The sequence below is a fragment of the Papaver somniferum genome, chromosome 4 (assembly GCF_003573695.1).
Source record: "Papaver somniferum cultivar HN1 chromosome 4, ASM357369v1, whole genome shotgun sequence".
NCBI classification, from domain to species: Eukaryota; Viridiplantae; Streptophyta; class Magnoliopsida; order Ranunculales; family Papaveraceae; genus Papaver; species Papaver somniferum.
In genome coordinates this window covers 42,714,599-42,725,810 of record NC_039361.1, presented here as the reverse complement: position 1 = coordinate 42,725,810, position 11,212 = coordinate 42,714,599, and the positions used below count along the sequence as shown (strand labels likewise).

Genomic DNA, 11,212 nt, shown 5'->3' with positions numbered 1-11,212 from the left:
TTTTTAAAAATGTCTAAACCACGATATCGCAGGGAGAACCTGCTCCTGAAGATGGCCCCTAGGCGGAAAACCATGGAGATACAACTTTGTCTCCAACCGTGGCAGCTGCGCCTGGCGTCCCGAAAATGGAGGTCGATCAAGATGAAAATGTTGTTGCGGCTCAAATAGTGGAGAGTGCTCCAGCGGCCGCTGGCGCCATTGTAGTTAGGAATCCCTTGCCAGATGCCAGTTCGATTGCGGGTGCCGTTTTCGCTCCTCCATACTTAGTTCCTTATCCAGATCATGTGTTGATCGGCGACTTCAGCGTGCCATCCAAATACGAGACGTTATATACCAAGATATGGGAAAGGTATGGACACATCGCCACAACCAAAAAGGTTACTAGTCGGTTTGTGTTGTTCAAGCGTGTGGAGGAAGCTTTATCTTCGATTGACGATATATGCAAAGTGACTGGCCATACCGTTTCTGAGGACGTGGTCTCAAGATGGAAGTTCCATCGTGATGTGTGCGTAGACCACGGAACGTTCCCTGGTTTGTTGAAGGTTTCTCTGAGTCGAAAAGTTGCATACTACGGCGGCTGAAGGCCCTTCCGTGGATGAGGTCGCACAGCAGGAGGCGGAAATCGAAAGGTTGTCCACGGAACTGAAGCTAAAACAGGCGGCTCTCGAATGCACGAGGGAGGATTTCACCAAGAAGAGCAAGCCATTACTAGATGGTTTTCCTTGAATGTACTCCTGTTTTTTGAACTATTTTTTTAAAGCTTTTTTTTAAGCTTTTTTTAAGCTTTTTTTTTTTTTTTTTTTTTTTTTTTTTTTTTTTTTTCTGAAGGCGAATCTGGATTTTTGGGTTGATAGATAATTGTTACCTATGAGGGTTTTGGATTATTCTTTTTGGAATGAATTTTTTTTTTTAGAATAATGTTGTTTTGGTTATGAATGTATGTGACATAAATACCCCAGGAGAGTCATGGGGTTGTGAATGTTGTGTTGTTAGTAGAAAGTATGGGAAGAAACATGGGGATAGTGTGGCTGTCGGTTTCTATTATCTAAGTGAAAATCCTAGGTAGTAGAACATGCAACTCCTCTGACGAGACTTACTTGCTTTTTAGAGTCTTCCAACAAAATGGATCTCCCTGATGTAAATCTGAGTTTTTGTGGGCGGCGGCGCCGTGACTGTGAAAATTCCACCAATCATTCCTAATTCCCCAGTCGTTCCAGAGTCGTCTTATAACGAGGCGGTGGCTAGTCTGCTTCCATCATCTCGATATCTGGGTTGAAAAGATGGAATCAGAAATCGGGAATTGATATTGTGACCGATAGATTAATCTCCCACTGTGGTCGCCAATTGTTTGAGGGTGAAAACAATTTCTGCTGATTTCGGTAATTTCGATTGTGTGGGTAAGAAACGATCTAAACCCTAAACAATGTACTGAAAGGGAGTACTTTGATTCGAGAGATCAATCTGTACAAATCCGGCCTAAACCAAGAAATGGCCATTCCAGACTTGCTTCGGTCACAAAGTGGAGGAGAAGGGTTGGTCTAGGGAGGGAAGAGTAGTTGATTCGGGAAGAGTAGTTGAGACCAGAATAGTTGAGAGTGTTGAGACCAGAATAGTGTTGAGACCAGAAGAGAGTGTTGAGACCAGAATAGTTGATTCGGGAAGAGTAGTTGTTTGACAACTTGTATCAGAAAGTGGAAAGCTAACAGATGGGAAAGCTAACAAGTGATTTCTGAGTGTTGTATTCTCCTGACCAAAACTTGTCCTTCGGTGGAAATAGGTGATACCTATTTATACAAGTCGCAACGAAACGTACCCTGGTCTCGTAAGAAGTGGAAACGGTTGAGTAAATGGAAGAAAGCGGTAATGGGTAACGCCTGGAATTGATGTTTCCATAATGAAGGAAACGTTTCACCATTACTTCTTGTATTTACTAACCGCCTCACTCTTATGACACTTTCTTGTAACGGGCGTAGTGTACGCCGCACGTTGTAAACCGCCAGACCAATACCTTGATGATCATCCCCCAGTTTGTGACATTTTGTAATGTCTCGAGTGTTTTGTGTAGCATGTTTCTATTGTTTGTAAAGTTGAGATTGGGAGGCTCGCCGGCTCGGTGGTGACCTTCGACGGTCGAGATTTTGCATCTTGATAGGAAGGTTAGCCGTTGATTTTGGTTACCTTCCGTTGGTAGCCAGTGGCGTGGCCACGGTGCTGGCATGGCTTGCGCATGCTCTTGGCGTGGCTAATTAGGGTTTGGTGCCATGACCATAAAATTGGCATAGCTAAGTGTGCGTCGTGGCCAAAGAGTTGGCAGCGTAGCCAAAGGTTGCCACAAGTTGTTTGGTTTAATGGCGAGCTTGTACGGCTGAGATTTGCATCTCAGAAGGAAGGATAGCCGTTGATTGTTGCAACCTTCTGTTTGGCAGCCAGCGGCATGGAGGCATGGCTTTGGCGTGGCCAAATTAGGGTTTTGGCACCGTGGCCAAGAGTTGGCACCGTAGCCAAGGCATTTCCACAAGTTGTTTGGTGACAAGTTTGTACGCCTGAGATATGCATCTCAGGAGGAAGGACAACCGTTGATTGTTGCAACCTTCCGTTTGGCATCCAGCGGCATGGAGGCATGGCCGGCATTGTTTTGGCATGGTCAAATTAGGGCTTTGGCACCGTGGCCACATTAGGGTTTTGGCACCGTGGCCAAGAGTTGGCACCATAGCGAAGGGATTGCCACAAGTCGTTTGGTGGCAAGTTTGTACGGCTGAGATCTGTATCTCAGGAGGAAGGATAGCCATTGATTGTTTCCACCTTCCGTTTGGCAGCCAGCGGCATGGAGGCACTAGTGGAAAATGTAGAAAAAAGTGTGCCAGAAAAAGCATTAAAACCTCTAAATAAGACTGTTTCCGGGAGCCCCAATCCTGTAGTCTTATTTCTCAAAAGGACTGCTTTTGAGATTCTTTTAATTTTTTAAATTAAGACTTCCTTCACCAGTATTAAAATAAATGCTGGCCGACACAGTTGTTTCTTTAGTTTTATATAAAAACCTGTAAAAGCTGATTTACAGATTTGGGAAGTCTTTAATATGGGCTGAATAATTTCAGAAAAGCTGATTCATCTGAACCCCAATCTGACTACAACCGAATATTACGAATTCCTTGAACTAAAATTAGAAGTTCATTGCATAAACAGATCAAAACATTCACTATTTCATTCAAAATTTGAAAATTATTGTACAATATAAATTGAACTGACACTAAGTTCAAAACCACAGAATACTCTACACAACTACTGAATTCACACCATTTTAGTTTCTTAGTTTCTTAAAGATGTATTTTCTTACATTTGGTGGAAACCAACCTACAAAATGAAATAAACTAAAACCAGCAAAAAGATGAACTGAGCTGCAAAACTGACCGGAATAGTATACCTACAGCAGACATGATTGCAGATCTCGAGCAATGTACAAATAGTTACAAGATCTACAACTGTGAGTCTACGGCTTTGACACTCCTTGCCTTATTTATCAAAACACGACATAAATTCCTTATCCAGGTTAATAATCTTCCTAACTGATCTGCAACAACCCCAAATAAAATAAATAAATAACTATCAGAGTAAGTGACAAAAGGACATCATAAATCATAATTACAAGCCTTGAAAACTGAACAAAAAGTTTTGGTGAAGGAGAAGCCGGTGATGATAGTACAACAATGGTAGTGTAATAAAAAAATTCAAGTAGCTATTGCAAACAATAGTCAGAGAAGAACGGAGTTTTAATGTTGGTGTTCATTAACTTGTAAAGAAGATTTATACCTGACAACATTCTTCAATCTTTGGATTTAGCTTGTTTTCTGATAACATGAAGAGGTGACCATGTGTTCATCTCTCCATGTACATAGACAAAATACAAAGAAGAAAAATTTAAGTATTCATTCAATAATTATTACCTGATCTCCATCTCAATACTCGTTGTCAGAAACAAATGTTGAAATTACCGGAGATGAATTTGCAGATGCAATAACACAAACAAATCTTCATAAGCATTCACATTTAGGCATGATCTTTTGGGAGAATTTACAAGATGTTTTTCAATGTGAACTAGGAGGGTGTGTACCTAAAACAACAATGCATACGAGAGTTATTCCAAATTGGACTCACCAACATTGTCACTAACAGTACCCACAATCTAGAGACATGGCGTGTGTAGTAGAGAGAACCAAGTTTCCAATTAGAAATTAAACAGAAGGATTGCAGACCTTATCAATAATCTACATTTAGCATTCAGATATTGAAAATTAACATGCTCAAGCTGAAATGAAGTACAACCAATTTTATTTTCACTGGACAATCATCATTACCAGCAACGTCATCTTTCCTTGTAACTTCCTGCACATAAACGATGATACTTATAGTTTGGGTCTGGAGCATTTAAAAAATAATACATACAAGAAGTAAAACATAGTTTAAGTCCTGATTCAGTTAAGATGACAAATACAAGTTGACAGAGATACTTCAAAACAAACCTTATGTGCACGAAAGAACTCCAAGACTAAGATATTCCACTAATCCGAACTGACATGGTGTATTCAATTGAATGGACTTTAAAATTGCTTCAAATTAGTAACATGCCATTATTTTTCGAATCCATCCATAAGAACTCCAACCGGCCAGAGGTAATGCACCTTAAGTAGTCATATACTAGATAATTTAAAGGTGATTCAAGTGCATGTGAGACTAACTAACCATCGACTCCAACCATTTTTAAAGATGAATCACATCAAAGAAAAAGTTAGAAGCATTTTATAACCCAAAAACAATATTAGTTACCTGACTCTAAATGGCTTCTATCGTCACAAGCATGCCCATTTTCAAGACTAGCACACTGGAGCAATAATGTACCTCTCACACTGCAACAAAATAACAATGCATTAGTTCTGGTTTTCAGCCTATAAAATTCAGTAGATAAATGACTAAATCAACTTTAAAAAAAATTAGATGGATAATTTTAACGGCAGGTTTACTTTAATGTGGAATTATTGATTTCCTCCTCCCACTGTAACTCGAATGTCCCTTTACCTCACGACTCAACAAACTTCTACCAACCACCTGCAATTTTGACAATTGAGCATTGTAATGTTGATGAACATAAAAAACAAACAAAAAATATGAGAAATCAGTTTAGTGCCTCAACAGGGGACTTCCTTTAGGCATGGTTCATTCTTTGTTCTCACCCGTAAGACTCTTCTCTATATATCTGCAATTAAAACAGATAAAACCTTCAGTTGATGATAAAAGGGATGCGTACTAGCATCGTTTCAAATTCTCAAAATACATATGCAATACTTAGACAGTACATATACTTTGTAAACACGAAGACAAAGTAGATTCTGTTTTAAAGCTATTAGATGTGGTCCCAATCTTAAGAGAAACCACTGAAAAAATATATTGTCAACTATAAAGTAATCAATCAAGCAATAGTAAAGCCATCGATAATTGGGATGTTCTATGGCTCCCAACTTCCAAATCTAGAATCCTACAACAAAAAATGTACCAAAATAAGTAGTTGACCTCACTTTAAAGTTTATTAAAGTTCTGGTACTAAGATCACTTACCATCCTCTTATTGTTCATCAATTTCATCGACATATCAAAACTTAGCATAACCTATATATGTAAAGATAGGTACCTATTCATAACAGAAAAACAGAACAAAGCTAAAGGAGACTTTTCGCATGTACCTTCCTTATGACTTCAACTACAGGAGAAAAACTAAGACAACATTTTAACAATAAAACTGGAGAAATAATAACCAAGCTTTTAGGGTAGGTAACATAATAAGAATCGAGACTTGTAAAATTTCTCATAATCTCAATCTGGATTAAAAAGAATAATCAGTAACCTATACATACAAAAGGGTGTAAATGTATAAGAAATAGCAATTACCTGTATAAGGTAAGCTTCATTTTCAACAGCTTCATTTTCAAGATTAGAGTATTAGGTAATCCTAACTTCAAAAGAGCCAAGCAAATCAAAACTGCTAGCATACACAAACAAGAACATAACAAAAGGAAGCCAAACATAATCAGGCCAAAGTCAAATATCATCAACATATACTGAAGTAGTGGGGATCCAGAAAACAAATCTCCCATTAAGTCACTATGAACATAAATCACACCGATATAAAAATTAACACACATTACAACCTTCATTGCTATTGACAAGTTGAGAGAAATTAAAACAACATGGATAAGATTTCAAAACAAAACAAAATTTCAGTCAGAGAACTAGAAAAATCAACCCTTCAGTAATCATTAGAGATATTAGTTAACAATTCGAGATATAACAAAAACCCCAACTGAGTAAACCAAAAAAAACCCCAAAATTCCAGTAAACAATAAGAAATTACAAATCCTGAATAACCCCTAGAGCTAAAATCAGTTAGATCTGCACCCCTATTAACAAAAACCCTAACTGAAAAAAGAAAAAAGAAAAAAAAACAAATCAGTTGAATGTTCATTAAAGATGAAAAATCTCAGAATTCTGTAAGGGGTTTCTTCAATTCGGTTAGGGGTTTTTACTGGTATTTGTTCAAATCAAAAAATGATAGGAACGAGTTATGGTTTTGATCGAAGATTGAATTAAAAAATAGACTTAGGGTTTGGTAAATGATAATAAGAGATTGCATAAAACCCTACAGGTGAAAGCGTGCAAGGGAGTAATTTAGAGAAGGAAACATGGGAATGAATAGTGGTGATTATTGCTAACTAGTATTGGAAGGACCGAGTGAAAAGCAGATGGAACTGGCCGATCAATTTTTTTTTTGCAGAGTTTTTCCTCTATAATAGAAAAGTGAAGAGGGAGACGAAGGGAAATATAAGGTCGATAGAAACGAGGGAAAGAGAGAGAAAACCATAGAAACTAGCTCCCCACGCAGTCCTAATTGTATTCCTTCAAGAAGATTTTTTATTTACAAAACTACCTTAATATATTAAGTCTTCCGCCGTAGCTCGATTCAGTTTTGGGTACTTTTTTTAGTAAATACGTCTACTTCAGAAAGACTGGATGATTAAGAGCACCCTTGGTAGTCGTTTTTATAAATCCTAATAAGACTTAAAAATCCCATTTTCCACTAGTGAGGCATGGCCGGCATGGCTTTAGCGTGGCCAAATTAGGGCTTTGTCACCATGGCCAATAGTTGGCACCGTAGGCAAGAGTTGGCACCGTAGCCAAGAGATTTCCACAAGTCATTTGGTGGCAAGTTTGTACGGCGGAGATCTGCATCTCAGGAGAAAGGACAACCGTTGATTGTTGCCACCTTCCGTTTGGCATCCAGCGGCATAGAGGCATGGTCGGCATGGCTTTGGCATGTTTTAGGGGCAGTCAAGCTAGGATAGTTTTAGGCGCGGCCAAAATTAGGGTTTTGGCATAGTTCAGGCGCGACCAAAATTAGGGGTTGGTATTGGGACAAAAGTTGCCACGCGTTTGGTGGCGAACTTGGACGGTTGAGATTTGCATCTCAGAGGGAAGGGTGGCCATTGATTGTTGCAACCCTTCGTTTTGGCAGCCAACGTCATGGAGGCATGGCAGGCATGGCTTTGATGCGGAGTTGTGGCTGGCATGGTTGGCATGCCTTCGGCGCGGAGATGTGGCTGGCATGGTCGGCATGCCTTTGGCGAGGAGATGTGGCTGGCATGGAAGGCCATTGGCACGGTGGTGTGGCTGGCATGGTCGGCATGCCTTTGGCGCAGAGATGTGGATGGCACGGTGGTGCGGCTGGCATGGTGGGCATGCCTTTGGCGCAGAGATGTGACTGGCATGGCATGCCATCGACACGGTGGTGCGGCTGGCAAGGTCGGCATGACTTTGACGCGGAGATGCGGCTGGCATGGCATGCCATTGGAACGATGGTGTGGCTGGCATGGTTGGCATGCCTTTGGCGCGGAGATGTGGCTGGCATGGCATGACATAGGCACGGTGGTGTGGCTGGCATGGTTGGCATGCCTTTGGTGTGGAGAGGTGGCTGGCATGGCATGCCATTGGCACGGTGGTGCGGCTGGCATGGTTGACATGCCTTTGGCACGGAGAGGCGGCTGGCATGGCATGCCATTGGCACGTTTGGCTAGCATGCGTGGCTGTCACGTGTAGATATGACGCAAGTCAGTACCGGGGGATCTGCCGTGGAGCATGGCATATAGAAAAGGTACCCCGGTAATTTTACGCAGACATGTTGAATGGTTCAATAAATGTGCTAGTGGCGACATTATTACTCACGTGTGACGTCACTGTTTGACTAAGGTTTTACAGTTTTAACCCTAAGATAAAAACCACCATCAATAAAGGGTCACTAATCGTCCGTTTTAGATGAAACGGTTAATGGTTAACCATTCTCCGTATCTTGACCATTCAAAATCGATTGAACCGGCTAACCATTAACCGTTCCCTTTTTATCCAAAAGTTCCAGGAAGAACGAACACAGTTCATTCATCCTTCATCATGTTCTTGTTCTTCTCCTCCCCTTTCTTCATTCTCTTCTCAACCAAAATAACTAAACATCACCTACACAATTTCAGGATTTGGGTTTGTTGAGGAAGCTCTTTCTGAAAGTGGGGGTTATTTTTGAGGAGGTTAATCATCTCAATAATCAAAGGTAATCCAATAAACTTAAAACCCTAATTTTTTTTTAGTTGAAAAGATTTTCATTAATTATTTGATGAATAACATAAATTCAATTAGTTTTACAACCATGTGAGGACTTGAATTTGTTTAAGATTGTTAATTTTAGGGACTTTACTTAGTATGTCTAATTCTATAGGTTATTTACAAATTAAATGATTTGGTGTGATTGAAAATGAGAAAATTTAGATTGTATGTCTAATTGTATATGTAATTTACACGTTATAGATATTATCATGGTCATAAAACGATGCACTTTAGTTGGAATCCATTTGCAAATGTCAATTTTACTTGAATGCTTGTGTTAAGTTTGTTAGATGTCAATTTTGACACCATTTTATTATCACTCCGGAGTTGTTGTTGATTGAAGAATGTCTTTAAGTAGATATATGTCAATCAAATTGGGGGTTCGTCTGTCCGATGTTTCAGATGACAAAGATACATATCAAAATCTTCTCATGCTATATCAATGTATGCTGCAACATACTCATAATTTGCATCAACCGATTCCAACGCAAGTGACGAAGAGAGAATCAACCAATAGAAATCGTGCCGAAGCGGATGCAAGGTTGATGCAGGATTATTTCAATGATGGTTGCACTTGGGGACCGAAAAAGTTCCATGGCCGTTTAGGTATGTATCGACCCCTTTTCTTAAAAATTATGCACAAAATATGTGAGGTTGACCCCGACTTTCGACAAAGAAAAGATGCTGCAAGAATTACAGGTCATAGCCCACACATGAAAATGTATGCCGCTATGAAGTGTCTTTGTAAAGGTATCCCACCCGATGGCATTGATGATTATACCCGTATGGTTGCTTCTACTATTTACTATTATATTAAGAAGTTTTGTAATGCAATAATGTTTGGGTTTAATGCGGAATACATGAGACGTCCAACTGTGAATGACGTGAAGCGGCTGATGAAGGAAACACAACTAGAGGCTTTCCAGGAATGCTTGGTAGCCTGGACTGTATGCATTGGGGTTGGAGGGTGTGTCCGCAAGACGAGGCGGTAACACACACAGGCCACAAAAGTTATCCCACCTGTGTTATTGAGGCGGTTGCTTCATACGATAGGTGGTTTTGGCATGGGTATTTTGGAGTGGATGGATCAAGCAATGATCTTAATGTTTTGAAGTCCTCTAATTTGTTTGATGACAATCTCAATGGTATTGCACCACCTTTTCATTTTACTATCATTGGGAACCAGTACACGCAGGGGTATTATTTAGTGGATGGAATTTATAAGATTTACTCTGTGTTAGTCCAATCTTACGGTGCACCCAGTGGTATTCCAATTCTCTATTTAACAAATATCAAATGAAATTGGGACACTGCAAAGTAAATTTAGGATCCTTTACCATAGATGTAACTACTGGGAAAAGCAAGATATGAAATCGATCATGAGAACCTGCTTGATATTGCATAATATCGTTGTAGAGGATGAACATCGTGACCCGGAGTGGAAGTATGTGCCAGAACCACTTCATGCACCTATAGTCGGATACTTGAGGCAGACAAGCGAGGCATTACAAAACCCAGTTCTCCAGGAGAGACTTCGTACGGATCTTGCAGCTCATATACTGGAACGACATGGTCAAGGTCTAAGGGATGGTGAAATGCCTGGATATGTGATAGACAACGAGCTGGATTCGGGAGAAGACACGAACGAGGTTGATGTTGATCAAGACCATTACGATCCAGGACAAGTTTTTTTGGGCTCCGATTCAGAATGATTTTATTATATGTTTTTTTATTTATGTGTGCGGTGAGACATGGTTACTACAAATTCAAATTTAATTTAAGAAAAACAATACATTTGGAGGAAAATGTTAAAAACATTACATTTGGAGGTACTATGAAAAACATTAAATTTGCAGGGAAAAAAAGTACATTACATTTGCAGGAAAAAAGAAAATACATTACATTTGTTAAATAACACAACATAGAAACAGACAACAATAAGATAACCTATAAAATAAACATATTATATTCTCTAAATAACTGGGTAGATTATAAGATATGTTCTGGATTGACATGCAAATGCACTCCAAATATATCGTTAATGCTTGAGTGACGAAAGTATGTGTCTCTTTAAAGGGACTTATGTTTTTAAATTCCAAATGAGTGTATGGGGAGTGCAAACGAAAAAAGGTCAAGGAACGGCTAGCCATTGACCGTTCCAAGAAAGAAAAAACGGTTCATAGTTAGCCGTTCCATAAGAACGGACAATGGTTTTCCGTTATTATTAACAAGAACGGTTAATGGATGACCGTTTTCTGCTTTTTGGAAACGGCTCACCATTAGCCGTTCCCGGAGTCTTTCCGCTGGCATTCCCGCACACTAGGGAACCTTTGCGGGAATCACCCCATTTGGCCACGCTTTTTTGGGTTGGGAAGCCCTTGGGCATGCCCATAAGACCCGGTCTTAGGCTAAGTCCTATGGGCTAGATTGAGCTGCTAGATTGGCCAAAAAGTGTTGCAAATCAAAAAATAAGTGTGGGAAAAAAGTTAACACATGTACCTGCTACTTCTCTCTCCTAG

General features: G+C 39.8%; 1 long non-coding RNA gene across 1 annotated transcript; it reads right to left on the bottom strand.

Annotated features, from left to right (window-relative positions):
- Positions 1-3,780: 3,780 nt before the first annotated feature.
- Positions 3,781-5,087, bottom strand: LOC113273788. The gene is made up of 3 exons (XR_003322602.1): positions 5,016-5,087; positions 4,822-4,901; positions 3,781-3,879 (listed from the first exon to the last, which is right to left on the bottom strand). It is a non-coding gene; the product is annotated as an uncharacterized LOC113273788 (long non-coding RNA).
- Positions 5,088-11,212: the final 6,125 nt, after the last annotated feature.